This window comes from Trachemys scripta, chromosome 18 (assembly GCF_013100865.1).
Source record: "Trachemys scripta elegans isolate TJP31775 chromosome 18, CAS_Tse_1.0, whole genome shotgun sequence".
Taxonomy (NCBI): domain Eukaryota; kingdom Metazoa; phylum Chordata; order Testudines; family Emydidae; genus Trachemys; species Trachemys scripta.
In genome coordinates, this window is record NC_048315.1 from 688435 (window position 1) to 711873 (window position 23439).

Sequence of the window (23439 nt, forward strand, 5' to 3'; positions counted from 1 at the left end):
GTTTGTGTTCCCAGAGGATCTTTTAAATAGATTCTGGCTCCTTGGACCTTATATTTTTTTGGAAGTATAACAGCAATAAAGGCCAATTATTTTATTCTGCATAATAGCTTTCACTTATGGATCAATGTTTCTGTCATAGCCACTTCGACATCTCTGTTAAATAATTAAGAAAAAAATAATATTCTTGCCTTTATTTTATAGTACTAGAACTCCCCTCATATTTTATTGTGCAAGAGACTGAAAAAATAGTGACAGGTTTCAGAGGGGTAGCCGTGTTAGTCTGTATCAGCAAAAACAATGAGGAGTCCTTGTGGCACCTTTTAGAAACTAACAAATTTATTTGGGCATAAGCTTTCATGGGCTAGAACCCATGCATCTGATGAAGTGGGTTTTAGCCCACAAAAGCTTATGCCCAAATAAATTTGTTAGTCTCTAAGGTGCCACAAGGACTCCTCGTTGTTTTTGAAAAAATAGTAATCATCTCATTTCTGTCTATTTCCATTGTTCTGTGCTTTCTGTTAAAGCCCTCCTAGTCTCTGGTGTGTTGCACTAACTTCTTGAACTGCCTGGTCAAAAATTCCCCCCGCCCCTTTTTGGAAGGACTGTTTCTGAAAGGTAAAAATATTGATTGAGGTATTTAATACACTAATGAAAACCACAGTTATTGATTATATAATTAATATACTGTCTAAAAGTGAAGTTTGGCAGCACTTATGGAAAAGCTGTATTGACTTGTGCTGCCTTGGCAATGTGCCTTGCAGGTTTTATTTATAGAAAATGATACAGGTTCCTCTTCAGGTAATGATTCAATCCTACTTTCTACTCGCCACAAACTAGAAAGCTACTGTTCCCCTTACTGGCTATCTAAGATTTTCATTTATCTTTGGGGGACTAAAATTTTCAGCATTTAGCTTTTACACCTGTTGTACTAGCTCTTAATACCAAGCTATTCTGCTAGTATATAGGTCCATTTTTTTTATTTTTTTCTTCAAATTTATCAGGTCAGAGGTCTCCAAACAGCTTTCCATTTCCTATAAACAGTTATATCCCGAAGGAACTTTGGGATATGTAAATTCTTAAGAGAAATTAGTACAGCGTTACTCAGTGTAACCAATTCTGCCCTTGTAAAAGCCGATCTGGTGTGAAAAAGCCACAGTTAAATAACAGATGTTCTGATTTAGGCTCAACCAGCGTGGTGGTCAGTTTTGCGTGGTTCAAGCCAAGGTAGCCTTTAATATAATACAGGAAAGAAGGTTCGGCATCTTGCCACTGAAGAACAGACACATCTTGCTTACGGGTGCATACCTGCCTTGTTTCATGGGCTCAGTGGCACTGTCCATGTGACTGAAGGGTGATGGGAGTGTCACTGACTTGGTTGGCTTGTTAAACCAGACCCTACTCATACTCTGAGACACATTCAGCCTTGCTTCTCTCTTTGTGACCATATTGCCTCCAAGTTTAGGTTTACATGTCCTCCTTAGTGTTGGGTCACAAAGCCTGTGTAAAATTTGGCAGGGAAATAAAGCTGCATTTAAAAAATTGTTTTAATTTGTTCCAGTGTCATGTGAAATGGTTAAATTTCTTAAGACCAGGTGAAGTTATTTACATCCAGTTCAGAAGCTGATAACTAAGGTTTTTTTTAGATTTCAAGCAGTTTAAAAAATACACTTGGGAGTGGAAGAATATCAGCTTTCTGGTAATTGGCACTTGTGCTGTCATTAAAAATGACAGTTTTCTCCGATAACATTCCTAGTGCTTGTAAAATGCAGCTAACGTAACCTATATTTAACTTGTATTATCTAGAATTTCCTTTCAGTGGTCGCTTATTCCAGAGTCCTGGGGTGAATAGCTGGATACTTTTCTCTGTGTGAACGCAGCGCCCTCTAACCTAGTTAAGAGTTAAAGATTTTACCCAAGGACCAAACTGGATGCTCATGTCTCCTTGTCATAGCTTCCCCGGTAGAGATTTATTTGTGTTTTCAGCCAGTCATGGAACGAAGACCATCCTTTTTGGAGAGAGAATGCCCTGCACTAATACCTATTGTAATAAGGCCCAGATTTTGCTTGTTTCCTACTAAAGGCCTTTGAAAAAGACTTCTTACTCCCACATTACTCCAGCCAAACAAAATCCCTTTTCTCTTTGTGGTTGGTTGAAAATGTTTGTCCATGGAAACATTAAGGTGCTGTCCTGATAATTGAGATGCTATATCACAATCTGCTCCTCTCCTCTGCCTGGAAGTGTTCCACACAGAGCCCTCTAATTAAATAGAGAATGGTTTGCCATGTGAAACTGCCACTTCTGAATCTAACTCACTCATTTCAAAAGATGCCAACACTATCTTTATAGCCATTCTTAATAATTTTCTCTTGAATTGGAGAGCTTCTAACCTCATATTTTGCTCCACCAGTTATTTTTTTTTTTTTTTTGGTGTTTTTTCTGTACTTGGAATACTTGTATAGGAATTTGTTTGTGTGTTTTTTGGGGTGTGGAAATACTCATGAGTGTAACTCTTAAGGGTATAACTTTGTGAAATAGAGTCTGTTAGGGCTGCTCTGAAGCGTTACTATTTACAGTAGGAGCACGTGCAGGCTCTTAGCACAGAGCTCTGTCAATCACATGGCTGTCACATTGGGAGGGTGCTTGAAGAGCACCACTGCCATCCCCATTTGTTCGAGAATGAAGGTGTTTAGGCATTTTACCGGGTTAACATCTATTTCGCAGACAGATGTGCGTGCTGCAGCCACCCTCTGCACATGCCTATTATAGAAACCATTAGCTCCTGGGTGCTATCGAAGAGCTAGAGTGACTAGGTAGAATGTAGGGTACTATTAATGCATGAGGCATGATCCAGATAGGACAAAAATAGCATAGCAGATTACCAGGTAAAATTGGCTTTTACCTCTTCTTCATCCTTCTTGCAGTCTCCTGCCAAACTTCAGCTTGTAAATCGGTATTCAGAGAAATTCTCTCTTGTTGTAAAGAGGCCTCTTGTTACCAGTTAAATCAGTGACTACTTGGCAGAAAATCTGAGTAGCTAGTATAATTATTTATTACCTTCATTACCTACTGCATTGAGTGTCTGATATTAGTGGCTTCTATTTACCCAACTAAGCATCACAAAGATATTTTGTCTATCTTCTAGTGGTTCTATCTGCCTTCATCCAACTGGATGTAGAGATCCCGCAGGGGGATAATACTGGAATGACCTATGCTCAGTTCCTTAAAGGCTCTTAATTCTCCTCATTTGACAGTGGGGGGATGAAGAATGTTTTTCCAACTACTATTACTAGCAAACTTTAGCTGGGCTGTGGAAATCCTTCCCAGGTTTGTACTCTATCTCTAAATGCCGGAAGCCTGATGCCACCATCTTCAAACAGCGAAGGAGTAGCAAGCCGACTCCTGACAGTTTGTTGGAGCATATTTATAATTCGAATGCTAATTCCTCCTCTTGACTCATAATAGCTTCTGGATTCTGAATCTTTAAATTCCGGATCTCATGTCTGAGGTTAATCCACTCAGATTGAGAAATAGAATTAATAATTTGGAGAAGTAATGTCAATCTTTCTTTGCTTTAGCCAGTTTAGTTATAGGCATATTGGCTATACGTCCCACCAGGATACCAATGCATGACATTGGTTCTGTAAACTCTCACCAAAGGCAGATTGTGTCTAATTTATTCGTATGGGCAGCACTGAGAATTTGTCTCCTTTATACCCTTGTCCTGACACAGGTTTAGAAGCCTCAATAACTGGCAGTGGTATTAATCCTTTTAAAGAGGTTGTAAACTTGGAGAAAATAGACTGCAAAATAATCAGGAATTTCAAGTTTCTTCTTCCACAACTAGTGAAAATTTGCAGGGACCTGAGGAGAGAGATGGGATCTCTTTGGATTAAAAGTCAGGAGGTACTAGTGGTGCCATATAGCAATCTAGATTTTTAAACCATAGAAATTGAGTAAAAACAGTGAAGAAAAATCAGAACTACATGAGCACATTCGTGGCTCTGTAAGCTGGCTCGAAGTACAAGGAGGCTCTGCTGCTGAAAGTGAGGGGAATGGGTTTCTGCACCAGTCAGCGACAGGAGGCAGAGCCTACTTGAATTAGGCTGGCAGTTAAATTTACTGAAGCAGTTTATAGAAACACTAGAGTGTAGCAGCAGAGCACAATCAATAGACAGGATCCAGAGATGATGGCATAAATGTTTCAAATGTGCTCAGGGTAATTAGCTCTGAATTACCATGTGCATATTTTAAACATTTAAATGATCATCTTAGGATTTAGTAAACAGTTTCATGCAGCTTGGTTTGATTTTTCCATAAAGCTGTTAGTGACTAATCGGGACGAGTAGGTAGAACAGCCACAACCTGCACTATTGCTGAAGGTAATCAGCAGTGCAGCCACTGGAATAACCGCTGGAAAATGGGGTTTAGGTCATAAACCCTCCCTGTCTCAGCTGTCTCAGACAAGCTGCCTCTCCTAGAACGCAATATTCATTTTGTACCAGTTTTCAAAATTATTGGCTCAGCTCTTACACCTGCATAAAATCCTTTCAGATTATGTTGCATTTTCTTATACCTCAAACAGCAATAGAACAAAAACAAAACCAGTAAGTGGTTAATGTGCAAAATGCTATTGTATGCAGTAAACAGAGATTCCCCCTTCTGTCTTGATACTGTCTGTGGCCGCTGCGTGCACATCACATCTTCCCCCTGCTGTCCTGACTGGGCCTTCGAATCATGTAGACTTACAGCCATGTGGTAGCCCATGGACCTTCACTGCTTCAAAACTGTCATCGCAGTCCAGGGTCTAACTAGGCAGTTGAACATGCCTAAATCAACTAAAATATTGGCAGAATTCTGTGCTAAAATTCCATTTAGTATTTTATTTTTTAAAAAAATCCATGCCCCATCTCAGGATTTTCTTTCTTCTGGCCTTTTTTGGTCACAGCCTTAACTTTTAGCATGAAAGGTATTTAATTTAATATTTTTAGGATAATAACTGGCTAATGCGAACCTTCTGTGAATTAATGGTGTATATCCTGGAGCCAGCAGGTGGAGCTTTAAGAATAGAAACCATTTCTAAACTCCGTTTGTGCTAGGGACCACTGAGTGGGAGCTATCTGTGCTGAAATCCTGATTGAATAAAAACTGTTCATTATGCAAACTGTCTGGTTCAGTACGCAGAGGCAGCCCCCAGGCACAAACCCCAAGTAGCTGCTTTCTCTTTCCCCAGATTAAAACATATGAACTGCTTTGATGTAATCTTATAACAAAGCCTAATGGAAATTTTATTTCCTCTGAAGTTGACTGTCATTTCTTATTGCTCCTCTTCCTCTGTCCTCTTAATACTCTCTGATTCGGAGATCTGCAGTTAAATTTGCACTGTTCTTGTTCCCAAACACAGTACACTTCCCCTTCCATGTTCAGGTTTATTTAAATTTAAATACTGTTATGTTGCATTACAATATATTTAATCTCTTGTTTTTCTACAGCTATTTATCATTTTAATGAAATGCTGTAGAATATTACATTATGCAATGTGTTTAAATTGATAAATTACATTAGAAAAATATTGGATGGGATTTTTTTAATGGTTAGTGGGTTTTAGTAGATATATTTTCTCATTAGTAGACTCACTGCACACAGATGGCATGAGGCTGGAATGTTAAGGATTTTGGGATAAGCTGTATTTATAAGTTTTCCGAGACTTGCTGAGCAAAATGGATGAAGAAAACTTGCCCCAATGCAGTTACTTTTACAACATCAGTTGCCATAACAACTTCATGCAATACTATATTTTTGTCGAAAATTCCTTTTAAGACTCAGTTGCTGTAATTTGTTTCAGCTCTTAAAAGGCATGTTTCTCTTGGTGATGTTTTCAAGGCTCTCATTACTGTAACGAAAAAGTAGCTGTGCTAATATACTCTTCATTTCAACATATGCAAAAGTTCAGTATCTTCCAAAAATAGAATTTAAGAGTGGAGGTGATGAATCTGCTATAGGATCTCTTCAAGACTATAGGAAAGAGGAATAGGCTTAGCTGGCAAATTGCCTTAAGAGGAGAGATGCTGCTGTTCTGTATCAGTGATTACTAGACCCAATAGGAGTCTAAAAAAATGCAACTTCAGTTCTGTGTATCCTGCTGTTTTGCATCAGGCATGTTCCAGTTGGCCTTTCATGGAAGACGGCCGTATTTGTGTCTCCCAAAGAGCTGGGGCTTCAGCCAGATGTCATTCCAATCATACTAACAGTATTTGACTAATGAGTAGAGATGTCCCTGAAGTATTTGCTTAAGAATAAGCGGTAGAGTAAAGCTTGCTGCCCTTTCTTTCATGATTTAGCTGTTACCTTAATTCATTAGATGACAACTTCACAGGCTATGTATGTATGTTTAGGTTCTGACCACAGTCAGAGGCAGTCTTTAGGCCTCTTGGGTCTGTAGAGTGAGGCTAGACATCTCCTGAATAGACTGCTGAGAGTTTTCTGGTACTGTACTTCCTGCTTCAAGAAGCAGAGCAGAACCAAGAGGGGTACCACACCCAACACTATCTGGGAGAAGTTAGGCAAACTTATGGAGGCCCCAGAGTTCAGGCCTTGTTGGAGTTTTGGGTTGGTTCTTTCATCTGCATGGTTGTGCCTTCCTTCCTTCCTTCCTTTCCTCAGGCTCTTACTCTTAGCTTTCCTAAGGTGCCTGTTGCCCTGGTGGTCAAGCCCCATAGAAATGTTGAACAATCTTTATGGTGTCCTGTAAGCCTGTTTGAGGGGTGTGATGCATGCAGTTCAGGTGCAAAGTTGTTCTTGTTGCAGTGTAAAATTGAATGTTCAACTATCTTCAGGGGAAATGATGCAGTTAGCCTGGGAGCAGGCCCTTGCTCTCTGGCCCATTGTACAGGGACGTGTCTGTTTCCCAACCCCAACTTGCTGTGGGACTTTGCCCCACTAGAGAAGGGAAGAGATTCCAAACCCCTTCAGGTCTTTTGCAAATGTCATGATAGACATGTCTTTCCTTGAGAGACTCTGTGTTGGACCTTCATGCTGCCATCCTGCAATATGAAGCTTCCATAGAGTCTGTTTAATAGTCTGAAATTTCTGATTTCATTGTTTCCTGGATTTGTGTTGGCTTTTTTAATCCTGTGTGTGTGTGTGTGTGTGTGTGTAGTTGAAAGGGTTAAAATGGTCGTCTTAGCTCTCTTATGTCTGCTCCAGCCACAGCTCCTAGATGGTTTAATAAAAGCAAAGATGAGGGTCATCTAATTCATGCCCCTTTGTAGAGCAGTGTTTTTTCTGTAGCCCCACAGCAGCTCATCTCAAGTGCTTAATTTTCTTTATGCTTTTTCACAGCTTTCATCCTTAACTGTATTTCTCTGATAAACCACAACTGCATTTTGGTTGTGGCTCCCATGAAAATGACCACCTTATAACTTGCATTCTGTCAGCCTCTGGCTGTGAGATTTGGGCTGGGCAAATCATCTTGTGTGAGCAGAGATTATAGAAAAGGACATCTCTCTCCATGAAAGATCAATCATTCTTCTTCCCTTTGTTTCTTATTGTAGTAACTTTATTCCTGAGGAATTTTGTTACTTATATGAATGTCAGATATGATTCCATCAGAATTACAATGGAATTCAGCATAAATTAGTGACCACTTAGTGTTACAGAAAGCTGCAATGTAAATTTGCTCTGATCTCACCACAGCTCAGTCTTTAGTAGATGCTTCAGGATGGATCTCCTCCCCCCCCCCCCCCCCCGAAAGTGGTCATAAATTGCAACCAGTCACTGGACTCCCTCCAGCCCTAGAGCAATTACTGGACCAATTTAACTGAAGGTTTTGATCAGGTGTTTTACTAGCAGGACTTTATTTCACTAAATGAATGTCTTCTAAAGGACCAGGAATGTAATATTTACATGTTAAAGTGCTGCTATAATGGCACTGCGTTTAAGTTCACTAGGAGACCAAGAATCCTGTGGTAAAATGTGTGATAACTGCTGCATTTACGAGGGAAATAAATTATAGCAGTTGAATTCCTCCACCCGAACAAAGGCCCATGTTATGCAAGCATCTTTGCTTTATGAAAAATTGTTTGAGCCATTCTCACTTCCTGCCGTAAATGTTCCATAGAGTTCCTGTGCACTGTGGCTATTGCATTCCACATTAGTTGGGGCAGTGTATCAATGGGTGGGGGATTGTTCTAATTTTTCCATCTGAAGTCTTATGAGAACTTCAGGTGAAAGGAGCTATTGAAGTGAAAATTGTTAATGTGCTATTTCAGTACTCTGAGCAGTGATGTAAACAGAACTAGATTCTACCTACCCCAGTCTGCGTGTGCAAGGGGGAAAAGTGCAGTGTCCTTCACTCATGTGTGAAGGAGTCAGCCCCTTTCATGGAGTACAAGCAGCAGGCATGTAAGCTGTAGAACACTTTTAGATGTGTACCATTCATGACAGATAGCTCCAGGGTGTTTGGGCATGGGGCTCTTTGCCCACTATGCCTTCCCACCTTGCAGTCTTAGGATGACATCGGGGGGAGAAAACACTGCACCTCAAGCAAAGTATAGTCTGTTGTGTTTACTTAGGGCATTAGTGCAACCCTGAGGAAGTTGGGTCCATACCTATCCGCACTGCTTCACACCCCTCTCAGCCTTCTTCATTACTTCTCCTAATCTCCTTAGCCATTTACTGCTTGTATTCTGCTAGGTCATGAATTGTGAGCAGGTCTCATGCACTGTGTACATCTCCATGCTCACAGTGCACATGTGTGTTAGTGTCTAAATTCTTCATCTTAACACATAGTTGAACTAATCAGGCACTAACACTCTGCTGCTTAACTTTCTTATTTCTTGGGCTAATCTCTTCCAAACTCAGAGTATTTTAATATATTTTGTACTACATAATCTGTTTAATACAAAAAAAAAAAAAGGGAGAACTCTGCCTATACCAACTCAGCCCCCATAACAGAACAAATCACTTAACTGGGCAATTACCTGTGAAAACCGTAGCCCCACTTTCCTGCTCTGCCTCACCTGCAGCCCAGGGAATGAGGTGGCCCTTGCAGTATTCACTGAAGCTCAACACATGCATGATTTTTTGGAGTGGGAAGTGAATCTCTTTGTTGAAGACTCTCTTTGGAAAATACCCAGCCAGTAGCCTCTTGTTTAAACGAGGTGCTGGTTGTGAGTAACATAACTTGCTGCTCCTCTACATGGAAGGCTGAGTTAGTGACAGCCTGGCCCCTTTTTAAGCGGCACTAAATGGCTTTTCCTATTGGGGTATATAAACCAGAACCTTACTGACTTTTCGTCTTTAATCTCTCTTGCAGCAGCTGATTGTCAGTTCTCCTTCGCAATGCTTTTCCCAAATGAACGAGGGGTTGATGGAGTTAGCTCCATGCTCAGTATCTTGAGGTGAATGAGTCTCTGAGCAAACAAGTTCAGGCCTTTGACCCTGAAACTACTTGAGGTGTACTGTGAGTATAACGTGAGTTGTATGCACCCTGTGGATTCCTGGGTGTGATGCTAGTGCTGATTTCACATTTCTTTTTCTGTGCCTTCCAGCTGGGAGATGAGCGAGATCACAGAGCCCCACTTTGCCTTTTGCAACGAGACAGTCTCTATCAAAAAGAACAGGGGTACTTGTGGCACCTTAGAGACTAACAAACTTATTAGAGCATAAGCTGCTTATGCTCTAATAAATGTGTTAGTCTCTAAGGTGCCACAAGTACTCCTGTTCTTTTTGCGGATACAGCCTAACACGGCTGCTACTCTGAAACCAGTCTCTATCAAGGCACTGACAGCTCCAAAAGAAATGTACACATTACTCTTTGTGAGACCTCTAACTTCTTCCTTTCAGACCAATAAGATAGACGCCATTTCGTGACCAGCATTGTGAATAGATGTGTTCACTTTATCAGCACCTGTCTGACTACAGTATAACCAAGGTGTCTTAGCTGTTTTAGTGGAGTACAGCTAATACCATTATATTATATAGGCAGAGCAGAACATATGTGCAGTTGCCTCTTAATTCTTCGTGTAGCATTAGAAATAATAAGAACCTTTCAGGGCTTTGATGTGAAAGCAGTTAATGATGTATGCTTCCACAATGAAGGGTGTTGTCAAAAAATAAAAAAGGAAGAGAAATTAAATGCTACCCCCAGCAGTAGCAGAAGTGAAATAGAGCATGTGACCCTAGTGCACAGCAGGTGGCGCTGTGCTTTCCCTGGCTAATTACATTGAGTCTGCATACCTGTATGGTAATGAGGGACTTTTAACACCAGGGTACTCTTTAAATAACGCAACATTTAAGCACCATCGCTTTTCCCTTTCATGTATGTTTTGGTCTAATTATTGAAGGCATTTGACTTTAGAGAATAGGCTATTTCCTCTTCTTCCTGCTGTGGTTTCACAACCCTTTGTTTATGCCAAGCCAGGCCAGTTTCTTGCAACAGATTGTGATGTTAAACAGAAGGTTATGAACAGTGAAGCAAGAGTAACTCGGAGAGACAAGTTCTCTCAAAACAAATCTCTTGCCATTTAGGGAGGGCTGGGGCAAAAGGCAGAACAGCATCCCAAAAAGGTTAACTAGGATTAGTGTGCATCTTTAGGAACGTGTGCAACTATATTACGGAGCAGTTAGCTTCCAAGTCCACCTCCAGAACCATGACTTTTGGCTCCAAGAATGTCCAAAATTACACAAAAAGAAGATTATCACTTCAAAAGTTTTTTTTTCTCTTAATTAATTGGCCTCTCAGAGTTGGTAAGACAACTCCCACCTGTTTATGCTCTCTGTATGTGTGTATATATATCTCCTCAATATATGTTCCATTCTATATGCATCCGAAGAAGTGGGCTGTAGTCCACGAAAGCTTATGCTCTAATAAATTTGTTAGTCTCTAAGGTGCCACAAGTACTCCTGTTCTTCTTTTTGCGGATACAGACTAACACGGCTGTAACTCTGAAACCTGTCAAAATTACACACACTTTCATGAGAACTCTGTGGGCCGGATCACTCTCTCCTTCAGAAAAGGCTGCACGACTGACAGTTAGGTGGAAAACTCTATGCCATTGGGTGGATGAAAATTCTCCTGTGTTGTGGGGCAAGGGCTAAGGCCCCCATAAACCATGAAATGCATGGGGAAATCCCACAGCATGCAGGCTACTCAGGATGGGGCACGGTCCCTTCGTGGTACTGTCTGTGTCTCAACATCCGTGTCAGAATGGCTCCCTCAGGAGCAGTTGCCACTGGCTATGCCTGCTCCAAAAGAAGGGACTATGGATTTAGTGGATTGAGCGTAGCACTTGGAGGCAGCAGCCATGTGTTTTATTCACATTTCTGCTACCAACTGGGTGTGTGGCCGTTGGTAAGTTGCTTTGTCACTGTGCCTCAGTTTCCCCATCTGTAAAAGGGGGATAATACAAATACAAATAATCCTTTACAAAGATGATTGTGTAAGTCTAAAGTATTCTCATGTAGAGACATCGTCATGAGTTTGTAGGGAGGGGTTGTTGTAAAAGCATGAGTCACAATTTCATCACTTCCCAGTTACATCCCTGCCCCAGTCAGGCAAAGAATCTCTGTAGCCCAAGGGAGAGGAATAAGACAGTCATTGGCGTTTAAGTCAGGAAGATACTGTAGGATGCTTGCTGTTGTAAATGTCATCCTGAGGCTGGAATTTTCACAAACACCAGCATACGGATATTTAAAATAAAAAGTGAAGCTCCTTCAAGGCGAACATGGGGAAGCTCTCTGAGACCAAGCAATCTGCTTTACAGTATGAAAAGAAGGGACCCAAGGAGAGAACTGTAGCTCATCTTGGCTGCAATGCCATGTAGTCTGTCCCAGGACACCCCCATCTCTGGCTGTGACTCTTGACTATAGAAGCTGCTAAATCAACAAGTGTAACAATGTGGTGTTTTTTTCAGAACGTCCCTGGTCACTTTTGTTGGTGTTTCTTTCCCTGTCCCACCCTCTGTTCCTTCATGCTCAGTAGCCCAGGAGCGGATTTACCATGAAACAAACCATACGGTGGCGTGGGGCCCCCAACATACCGGACAAATATCTGACAACCTGCCCCCACGTCCCGGCTAGCGGTGCAGCAGGGCTCAGGCAGACAGGCTGCCTGCATGCTGTGGCCAGTGGCCCCACACTGCTCACAGAAGCGGCCGGCTGCTAGCACGTCTCTGCATGCCCCTGGCAGGGGTCACAAAGACGTGCCAGCAGCAGGGCTAAGGTGGCCCCTGCTTGCTCTACCTCCCTCCCTCCGTACCACTTTGCTCCCGAAAGTGGCCAGCATGACCCTGCGGCGGGGGTGGGGGTCTCCACATGCTTTCCCTGCCCTGAGCGCTTACTCCGCAGCCTGGGGGGCAGTGCCTACAGGCAGTGGCATGCGGACACCCCCTGTCCTCCCACCACCACCACCACCTCCGGCCTAGGAGCCACTGCCAGAGGGGGGGGTGTGCCAGTCACTTTGGGAGCCACGCCGCCCGAGGTAAGCACTACCCCCCCTGTTCCCCTCCCGCACCCCAACCTCTTCCCCAGCCCAGAGCCTGCACCAAAACTTCCTCCCAGAGCCAACACCCCAAAAATGAAGCTGCGCACAAGGCCCCACAAACTCTAAATCCGCCACTGCAGCAGTCACATGGAAGCAGAGCAAGGTTAAAGGTACAAACCAGGATTTTGCTATCCCCAAAACAGACAAACTTCTAAGCCAGATCTGACATGGGGGTCATCTAGTCCTTTTGCCAACAGTGGCCAGTACCCACTGCCTCAATGGACAATGCTAGGCTGTGATGTTACCGATAACCCTACGGGTCCAGTTTCAGCTGCTACAGAACATACTGTGCCCTATGTAGATCTCTCTGAAGCTACCATTCCATGCTCTAGGGTCAGTTTGCTGGTGGAAGCTACTCCCTATCCTTCTGGAATATCTCATGAGTCTGCAACAGTGTTGGTTATTTGTATTCATCTTCAGCAAATGCCAAGAGTTGCTGTTTGGTGTTGGACTGAATACCAAAAATGTTGATTCACTGACTTAAAAATACACTGGACAAAATGCTAGATGATGTGCATTGACAAGGAGCTGGACTTGGTGATCTATCTACCTCTGACTTTTCCAAATCTTATGGCCCTATTTCAACATAGATTGGGTTGTTTTGTTGGACAATTAATTACCTAGATCCCTTTTTAATTTCATGGATATACAGTTTGAGATTGTTGGGGTTTTTTCCATCTTCAGATGCCTTTTATCCTTTCCCCAGTAGACTGATGTTGCTGCCAAATCGAAAGGATTATTTTCTTGGTGGCCAGACTTGTTTGTGCTGTGAAGCTTGCTCTAGGAATTGGGGTGAAAATGAAGTCTATCCAACTTTTCTTTGCCCCACTGGATTTAGTCCCCTGGCAGGCTTCCATTAAAGTCCTGGAAGGGGAAATTCATTAGATGTACCTTAGCATGATTTCCCATGGCTTTGATTTTAATGAAAATGTGGATTTGAAATTGTTTTATCATTAGAATCTGTTGACTGAATGTCAATGAAAAGCAATTCCACCCACCAGCCGTATATAGATGCATTCTGTGCGCTTAGGTAAATCCCACAGTGAGAGTGTGAAACATCAGAAAGGGCAGAAATTAGCCTGCGAGGTTTACGAATGCACTGCAGGCTAATGTTTTTCTGCATTTCAAGGACCTAAGTTCAGTTCCAACAATGTTGTTCCACTTATAATCCATAATGGGAAAACTAATCAATTAAAATGGTCCATTCTTAAACCATTGCAAAAGGAAAGTGATGTTTAGAATAACTGCATTATGTAGCATGAAGGATGTAAGCTAAAGATAAAAGCACGTTATCCCCAAATCTGCAAATCCAGACAATCTCTTTTTCCATGGTACCTGAGAAGAAATTCTGGTGAGACTCTTTAGTAGGTTACCAAGGAGTGTTTATGCATAAGGCAACTGACTTCTTTTTCTCTGAAGACCAATTTATACCAACCCCAGTGACTGCAATGAGCCTTGAACTCCCAAATCTCAGGACTGCAGCTCAGCATTCTAACATAGGATACCACTGGGACTGCAAAGACAGCTGTAGGGGTTTGGCTGTACACCATTGTACTTACTATAGCTGTAGAAGGAGCAGGAATGCTCCTGAAAGCTTGCCTGTGTTATTTATACAATATGTGCATTTGAAATCTACCACCCAAGTATGCATTTGAATCTATTAGACAGCCTTGCTTTTTTTAGGTCAGTGCAGTGACTAACCCAGACCTGCCTGATTGCCTTGTGAATGAAAACAAAAATGTAATGTAAGGGATCCTCAAGTGTTACCTTTGTCTTAAACCACTAAGGCAGGCTGACCACAGTATTTTCAGTGCATCCTCTGGATCAAGGTTAGAATCTGAAGAGTTGCAATGTGGGTAAATCTCCTTTATGGCAATCTGGGGCCAACATCTGCTGTGTTACACCTGTGCAATCTCTTTGCCTCCTACAAACACTAGGTCTGATTTTTCCTGTAACTTAGATGGGTGTAAATCAGGAGTAACTGCTGACATCAGTAGTTACACTGATGTAAAAACTGGTGGAAGAGAGGAGAATTGGGCCCCTTCTCACTATCTCTGCCTTGCTTGCTGCTGAATTCTGCATAGAGATCAGCACTTCCAACAACAAAAGAAAGTAGGTCACTGGCAGGTCCCCCCTAGTCCGCCCTCTACTGCCTCATCAGAAGCATATGTGTTGAATTACACGCCTGCCTTTTGAAACCGGAATATGCACAATATTTTTCCCAGGGGAAGCTGCATGTAGTTTGATGTTTACAGCTCACTAGGTAAAGGTGTACCATAATGTTCACTTCTTCCCCACCCATCCTTACTGTAGTTATCAGTCACGTGATGCCTGGAAAGGCAGGAGACCTGTTCGAATGTAAATATTGCAGAGGAAAGCTGCCCTAGTTTCGCTGTAGTGCAGCGGTGCTTCTGGGAGCCTGTGAAGCAGACATTGGCACCTGCATGCGTGTGCGCTCACTCTCTCTACCCTGTTATTCTGCGGCTGTATATTTCCTTTGCTCGCTATGACCATGAAACTCCAGTTCTACTTGAAAGATTATCCAATGTGCTAATTGGGACTCCTGCTATGATTAAAAAGAAGTTTCAGATTAAAACCACCATGCTGTATAGCTCAGGAAGAAAACATCTCTTTATAAACACAGCAGGACATTTTTTTTATTTTTATTTTTTTTTGGTAGCTTTGAAGAAACTGGCTCTTGCTGCTGTTTTTGCCCACGAGGAGTCAAGTGTGACAATCCGTGTGCAGGGGTCAGAACTATAACAGGAGGGACATTTGCAGGGAGGTAAAATTGAAGGGTTTTTTCTTTGTTAATGTAATAATCGTAATAGTTGTATCTCTGTAAACCTCAGATCCTATCCACTTGGGCAGTGGCAAGTTGCACTGCTCCTAGCTAGAGCACTCACATGTGTCTGACTTAGCCTGTTCATGGATTCATATGACCAAAGTCCCGTTGCAGCTTTGATGGGCAGGGTAGGGCGTTTAGCACATTTCATTTGCTGCAGTAGAATAGAGCTGCTTTCAGAGATGGCCTTAGCTTGCTGGAAGTCCCCAGAGAGAGCTGACTGGTGAGCTTTACTTAGTTCTTAGTCACAAATCGCTATCTTAATAAGAGCAAACTCTTGTCAATGACTGCAGTGTTTGAGATCCAAATGGTGATGTCCTGGACTTCCCAAATGTTTGCTTTAACATAAATTAAAAATAAATAAAATACACAGTCTCCTAAATTGTGTCCAAAATCTGACCCACCTTAACAAACGATTGCAGTCTTGTGGGGAGTGTTCTTGGGAAATAAACAATCAACTTCTCAATTGAGTTTTTTAAAGAGCTGCAGTTTATATAGGCTACTGTTTGGCTCAATTCCCAGAGCAGTGATAATGTCAGCAGTGATGCTGCTACACAGACCAAGTTAACAGAATGGGCCATGTTAATGTCAGCATTGTGAGTGTGCTCCTGTTCACGGTGAAGCCAATGGGAGTTTTCTAATTAACTTCAATAGAAGCAAATTTGGACCCTGTAACACACAAGAAAATAAAATCAGACTCTGCCAACAGAAAAGATGTGAAATGGCAGTCTTTGTGGCATTGGACCCTGCATTTCTTCAGGGCCTGTTACTCCTGCTGTGTGTGTTGCAAGATCAGAGCCAGAGGGTATTCCAATGAAAAGGGGCCTGGGAGGCCTACTAACCCTCTGCTAAATTAATGGAGATATCCTGTCTCCTAGAACTGGAAGGGACCTTGAAGGTCATTGAGTCCAGCCCCCTGCCTTCACTAGCAGGACCAACTACTGATTTTGCCCCAGATCCCTAAGTGGCCCTCTCAAGGATTGAACTCACAACCCTGGGTTTAGCAGGCCAATGCTCAAACCACTGAGTTATCCCTCTCCCCCCAAGCTCTAGCTTGTGTTGGGGTTTGTTAGCAGTCCAGAGGAACTGGTTCTGTATTGACTTAACTGACCTTTTTCTGCTTTCTCTGGTGCCTAAACCTGCCTTTGATGGTTTTCAGTTTGTAGTTAATTTGAACAGAGTTACATAGCTGGAAAACCTCCGTTAAAGGAATCCGGTTTCTAGCACCTGAGATGAAATGATGAAAATCAGCACAGACAATGGAATAGCCTTTATTTCCAAAGATTTTAAAAATAAAAGAGAGAAGGCAAATAGAAAATAAACTGATTGGTGTAGGTCACAAACATTCACACAAAGGGACAGTGTATTGTATCTTATTAGAAAACATTGTTCCATTGGAACACTGAAAAGAGAATAACATTTCATGATAGTAATAATTGTATTATTGTTTGCACTTGAATTTGTGCGGACTGTTAAGGCAAATATCTGTTTCCCAAACACTACAGTACATACATGTGCATGGCATGCTAACGTTGACCAGACAATAAGTCACATGTGCCACCAGAGGAGAGTCCTTTGCATATTATGAGGACATTCTCTGGCCTGTGTTATACAGGAGGTCAGACTAGATGATCACAATAGTCCCTTCTGCCCTTCGAATCTATGAATATTATCTGCACTGAATGCTGTCCTATCTCAGCATCTGAGCAGAAAGAAATGGATCTCTAAACCAGATACTTGTTACTTCTGTATCCTCCTCTCAGGCCTCCCTGAATCTCATCTCGGTCCCCTGTATTCCATTCAGAACTCAGCAGCGAAGTTTCTTTCCTAGCCAGTGCTCAGACCATAGTCTCCCCTATTGGAATCCCTTCTCTAGTTTTCCCCTCAGCCTCTGAATGAGGTATATCCTTCTTACTGTCAGGACTTTGCATGATTCCACCCAACCTATATGTCTGCTGTCATTTCTGACCAGTCCTTTTGTCTGCTGTGCTCTTGCCTCACCTCTCCTTTTGCCTCACTCTCCCATGCTGGCCCTTGCACCTGAAAAGAACCCCTCTCCTGATCCCAATGCACCGAGCTCCCTTCTAACTCACTTCAATGTCTGCTCAATGCTCACTTCTGCCACGCAGCCCCCAAATGCTGCTATTCTCTGTCATAAAAGTGCTGCTACCCACGTATGGTGTTCAGACTCTACAGTGATAGGAGCCATGTAAGATCCTAGGAAGACAGACATGGCCAAAACTAAGATGATCTAAGGCAGAACCCCCCTCTGCCTCTTCCTATGTGTCTGTGCTGTCCCACTGTTTAGACCATACACTTCTCAGTGCAGGGGCCAGGTCTTCTCCTGGAGCACTTAGCATACTGACAGCTCTTAATGATAGCAAGTAAAGAAGGGATTTCAGAGTCTTCCTATGCCTCCTCTGCAGAGAACCTATTTCAGCCATTCCGTGAACGTGAATGTATCCGGCCCTGCTGAGCTAAACTGAAAACCCAGATAGTGGAGCCAAGCTGTCAGCTCTTCACTTTCTATTTACTATAATTTGTAGGGAAGGACCCACCACATGTATGTTCTCTGATTTTTCATTGCTTTATCCATGTGAAACTGGTACAATAATGAGCCTGGGAGCTGAGCGTTCCTGCTGCCGCAGGGGGCCCTATGACCAGTTTGTCTGGTAACGGTTGTTGTCTGGTTTCCACTGTTCTGCATTCTCTGCTCTTTATGTAAGAGCTGGGAACCTGGGGGTGCCCCAGGGTCTCTTCATAGCAGAAATCAGATGAAAACGTGATCCTAGCTTCTCAGACAATAGGAATATTTCCAATGGACGGAGGATACCGAGCAGCTTTGAGTTGGGGTAGTCTGCAGGAAACAAACTGAATTTTTGAAGGCTGCTTGATCCTTCCCAGTTGCACTGCACTATACGCTGCGTAATATACACACTGAGAGCATAATGCATGGGCATGACCTTAAATCAAAAAGTGAGATTCTTAGTGTAATAGTGCCACTTTGTTTTCCTCCATGTTTAGGATGGTGATTAAGAAGATAGGAACAATGAGGGTAACTGGGTAGCTCCTAGATGTTCTAGACTTCAGACCTGAAGGGCAGTTGTGAAAAAGTAGACCCAAAAGTTCTTTCATAGGTGAGACCCCACCCAAGAACTTTGTTCACTGGACCTTTTAATCACGGAGGGATTGAGTGAGAGAACCTCTACACCAAACTGTTTCTGGCGAGAGTATAGAATTGTCCCCTACAGTTTGCTGAAACAGAGCAGTCAGGTTACTCTGCGGCTAATCCTGTAGAAAATGATCCATATGTGTGATAAATAGAGTTACATTGTTAGCTTTGAAGTACAGGCACTTGACTCCTCAGGATAAATATTAGGGGAAGCCACACAAGTTCTTTAAGAAAAGTGATTTTGTAGGAATGCAAAATCCCCTCTGGAATTTGGCTTGGAATTCTGTGTCCCAGAGACCTACTGTGGGGAAGTAAGACGGGTGATGTACAACTGAAGTGCATGCTGCTTAAGTCTAAACAAAGTTATTCTGTGGAATGGAAAAAGCAACATTCGCTGGGCAGAAGAGGCATCCACCTTTCTGGAAAGCAAAAGGTATGAAGTGGGGAAGAAATTACAATATGTTCTCAGACAAGTCAGAGAATGACTGATAGACATTTTATTTTCTGTGTCAGCCTCTGAGATCTATAGTCTGTTTTATAATGACAGTTTGCTCTTGAATGGAATCCTGATGCCTTTTTCTTTAACCCTTGACTGAAGGGTTTGGGATGTTGTTAGTTAATGGCTTTTTCTATCTACAGCTTTTTCTCTTAATTGTATCTTCTCTTTAACACCTGTCTCCAGGGAAGATAGATTTGCACTGGCTAAAGTCAGATATATTGCTGTCTGTACTGAGGTATGGAGAGAGCTATAATCTCCAGGTACAGTGAAGCTCTGGGGTATGTGGCTATGCAGCTGTCTCTTCGGGAGGTTTGGCTTGCTGTGTTGTTGGCAGGTTGCAGACTCCATAGAGCCAGTAGCCACACCCTGACTATATTCCAATGGGTAGGGTATCATTTACATTGGCAGTGATGTTGGGGAGGGATACTGCTTCATTATGGTTCATTGCTATTTCATGGCTGTTAACTAGCAACAATTTGCTCAGCTGAGTACAAGACAAATAGAGAGAGACAGTTTCTGTGTCAAGGATCTTACAGTCCAGCAGGAGTCCGCTTAGTTTACGATCCAGACTGAGGGCCAAACCCCAAACTGCTTAATCGGTTTTCACTTAGGCAAAACTCTCGCTGACCTCAGGGAGAGCTTTGCCTTTAGAATCTGTGTGTGAGGTTTTGTTACTCTAAATAATATGCATAACAACTTAAAGCCTCCTGTTTTTAGTCCATACTTTATCTGGAAAAACATACAATTCAGGACTTGTGAAAGTTACTGCAATACTTAGGTAGAATATTTTCTGAGTCAGGAGGATATGAGACTAAAATAAACAAATTGGGTGAAGAAATGGAAAAAAAAAATGGAAGTTCTGAGTAATTCTAGCAAGTTCTTTAAAAAGCTGTGTGTGGTGAACAATGCACATGTTACCCTGCGGTTGTCAATAGCACAAGGGCTCTGTGGGAGTGAGGAGCAATGTAAGTTGTTCACGATTCTAAAAGAGTTAAGGTCACGAGAGCTCCTGTTTGCTGTTGACTGTTATTCAGGTTAGGCCCCATCTCTCTTTGGTATAGCTGTATTGTTTTGTTTCCTCTACACATGGCCCAGAAAAAGCTAGACAGGAATGTTACTGTACAATCCCCTTTATCCCGCTAATTTTTCAGAAGACAGATTTCTAGCAAAGCTGGAAATAGTCTTGTTAATGTTTTGCAACAGAAGTAAAAAATACTAGCGAGTTGCAGTAAGAGCAAGTGGGCCATGTGCTAATCGGGGGTTAAAATGGGACTTGTTTGGTAAAGAGAGTGAGAAATCAGAGCTACCATACAGCAGTTATGTTCTGCCATGTGTTATTTAAACAACAATTTGTTAGTAAATATAAGTTATAAACTATATATTAACAACCTGCAAAGGAGGGGGATTGGGAGATTTGTACAAAAATTTAGAAGCAAGTTAAAAGGGCAATTAGAGGAGCAGAAAGAGATATCAAGCAGTGAATTGGAGAGGATATTTTCATGCATAGTCAAAGCTTCTGGAGATGTATTCAGAGCAGACAGAAGGTAAAAGAGAAAATTGGTCCATTACAAAATGATATCAGGGAATTGGTGACATGGGAGAAGGTAATGGCTGATTCGTTTAACAGTTATTTTGATTCTGTTTTTACAGAAGAGGAAGGGGAGCTGACTGAGACAGGGATCAGATTTCTTGATAAGGTAAGGGAAGAGCTCAAGAGAATGTAGAGAAATATGCAAATTGTTATGGAATGACTGGACACATTCAAAATCTCAGCCAAACTCAGGAAACTCTAGTGACTCCGAAGTGTAATGAGTGTGGTGCATCTCAGTCCAGTTCCCAGGAGTTTACGTTACAAAGAATGTAGCTTCAGTGGGGACTAACTGGCCCCCTTTTGGCAGTCTGGGTAAGAGGCCACGGATGGAATCAGCCTCAGAGACTGAAGGTCCTTTTTGCCCTTAGGGGTGGTCTCTCCAGGATGGGGAAAGGCTGAACGCATTGGTAGAGGATGTGTGGGGGAATCTGGAACTGCTGTTGCTCATGTTGTACCTGTTGTGTGGATAAAGAGATGTTGTTGTTCTCTATGGCTGTCAGTTTGACACCTTTATGAGAACTAAATTCATGTACAATGTGGTCTTTCATCAGAACCCAATGAAAGACTCCTGAGTTGTCTCCACTCCTTTTCATGTTGTTACTAATCGCCCAGATATTTTTGGCTGGCAAAAGCTACCTTCTGTTTAACCTGTCCATTCCAATCACTATCTTCATAATCCAGTGTGTATGATATCCAAATTCATCAACATGGAAGCAATTGTGATGCCATACCTAGGATTATGGTGTCACTGAATAATCTGAACTGGAGAAGGAGGCTGAGCGAAGGGGAAAAATTCTATCAACATACAAAATCCTGGGGTAGTTAGTAAACTATAGAAAAAATGAAAAGTTCTTGGTAGTGCAATGGAAAATATAATATTTGGAAACATTCCCATGTGTATGGCTGAGGTCTCTAAGCCAGTGTCAGAAAGCACACCACAGATGCAGAGACAGAGAGGTCAGGAACGACTGAACTCTGACAGCATAGAGTTTCTTGTGTTGGCTTAAGTGAGACTTAAGTGGTGCATAGGTCTTGAGTGGGCCCTCTTCAGGGGGTGGATATCCCTGTCAGAGCAGGTCTAATTCTTCAGGACCAGAAAGTTGGACACAACAATTTTCATCTTAAACAAGGGGCCACAAAGTGCATGAAGCAATTATTGGCTAAGAAGCCCCATATTAGCCATGAGGGAAAAACTAGAAACTGTTTAATTTGATGTCCGCTTGGGATGATGAGGAGAAGGGTTTCTTTTGACTTGACTTTCTTCCTTGAGTACTTTGAATTCCTGCCTGGGAAGATGAGAGAAACAGAGGGTGTCATATGTTGTGTTTTCAAAGCGCGTATGATAAGTTCCCATGCTAATGATTATGACTAAAAGGTAAAATCATGGGAAGGAAGTAAAATTGTTAAAAAATTGGCTCAAATTCAGAAAACAGCATGTGGCTGGAAATGGGACTCTGTAGTTGTGAATGAATTTCCAGAAGCGTAATCTAGGATCTGTTTGGGGTTCGCTTGTTTATGTACTCTGTGCAAAGGTTTTGGATGAGAAAATCAAAGCTCAGATATTAAAGTTTGCTGAAGAAACCAAATAATGAGGAGCAAGGCAACCAGACTGGGAAGGATTTGGATCTTGCATGTGAGTAACACAGTGAATAGAAAACACAGCTTAATATAGAAAACTATGAAGATGGTAAACCAAACTGGAGAAGCAATACATATTAAATTTTGCCCAAGGAAGGCATTTAGAGGTCGCAGTCCCACTGCGTGAAGCTATTCGCCTAGAGTCTGGCTGCGGTCAGAGTAGGCAAACTGCCTTCTGAGATCCAGCACCAAGAGGACTGAATGCCAATCCAGAGGTGAGCTTCCTATTGTACCCTGTGTGGGCTGGTGCTCAGTTCTACTCATCATTCCAGTGGGGCAATATTCTTGCCCTGTTGAAGGGGCAGCAGCAGGGAACCAGGTTATCTATTATGAGGAAAGTTGGGGCTGTCCTAAGCCTGAGCAGCACAATCATCTGCTTGGAACCCTGAGAAGACACTTATCTCAAGGACTGACCCACTCCTCTCCCTCTCAACCACTGGGACCACAAGGGTAGGGGACTTGAGTCCCCCCCCCCCCCCCGCCGCATTCTTAGATGGGGGCTGGAAGGCCTAGGTGGGCCTGGTTGAATGAGTGAAGAGACTCATAGAGGGAGCATTATGATCTAGTCTGGCCTGTATAACACAGGTCATAGCATTTCACCTAGTAAGTCTGTGTCAAGCCTGTGACTTCTGGTTGAGCCAGAGCAAACCTTTCAGAAAGAGACATCCATCCCATCTTGATTTAAACTCTCCAAGTAATGGAGAATTCACTATGTCCCTTGGTAAATTGGTCCAATGTTTAATTACCTTCACTGTAAAAAATGTGTGCCTTACTTCTAGCCTGAACTTGTCTGGCTTCAGCTTCCAGCTGTTGGGTCTTGTTACACCTTTGTCTGCTAGATTGTAGAGCCCTCTACTATGAGATGTAGTGGTGGCTCTTCAGGGGAAGAGGTGATGCTGCACTGACACAGAAGCCTTCACAGTGTATGAAAATGTCTGATAATATGAAGCCAAATACAAACTCTTAATGTAGGCGAGGGATGGAAGTTGGGTGGGTGGGGAACTGTCTCAAAAGAGCAAACAAGGGGCTGTGGCAGAACTGTCTCACTCACAGAGGAGTGAATGTGGAATGGGGCACTGAGGACAGACATCGAAGCAAGCATTATAGATGAGTTTACGCTCAAGCAGATGTGGCCATAGAGGAAGAGCGGGG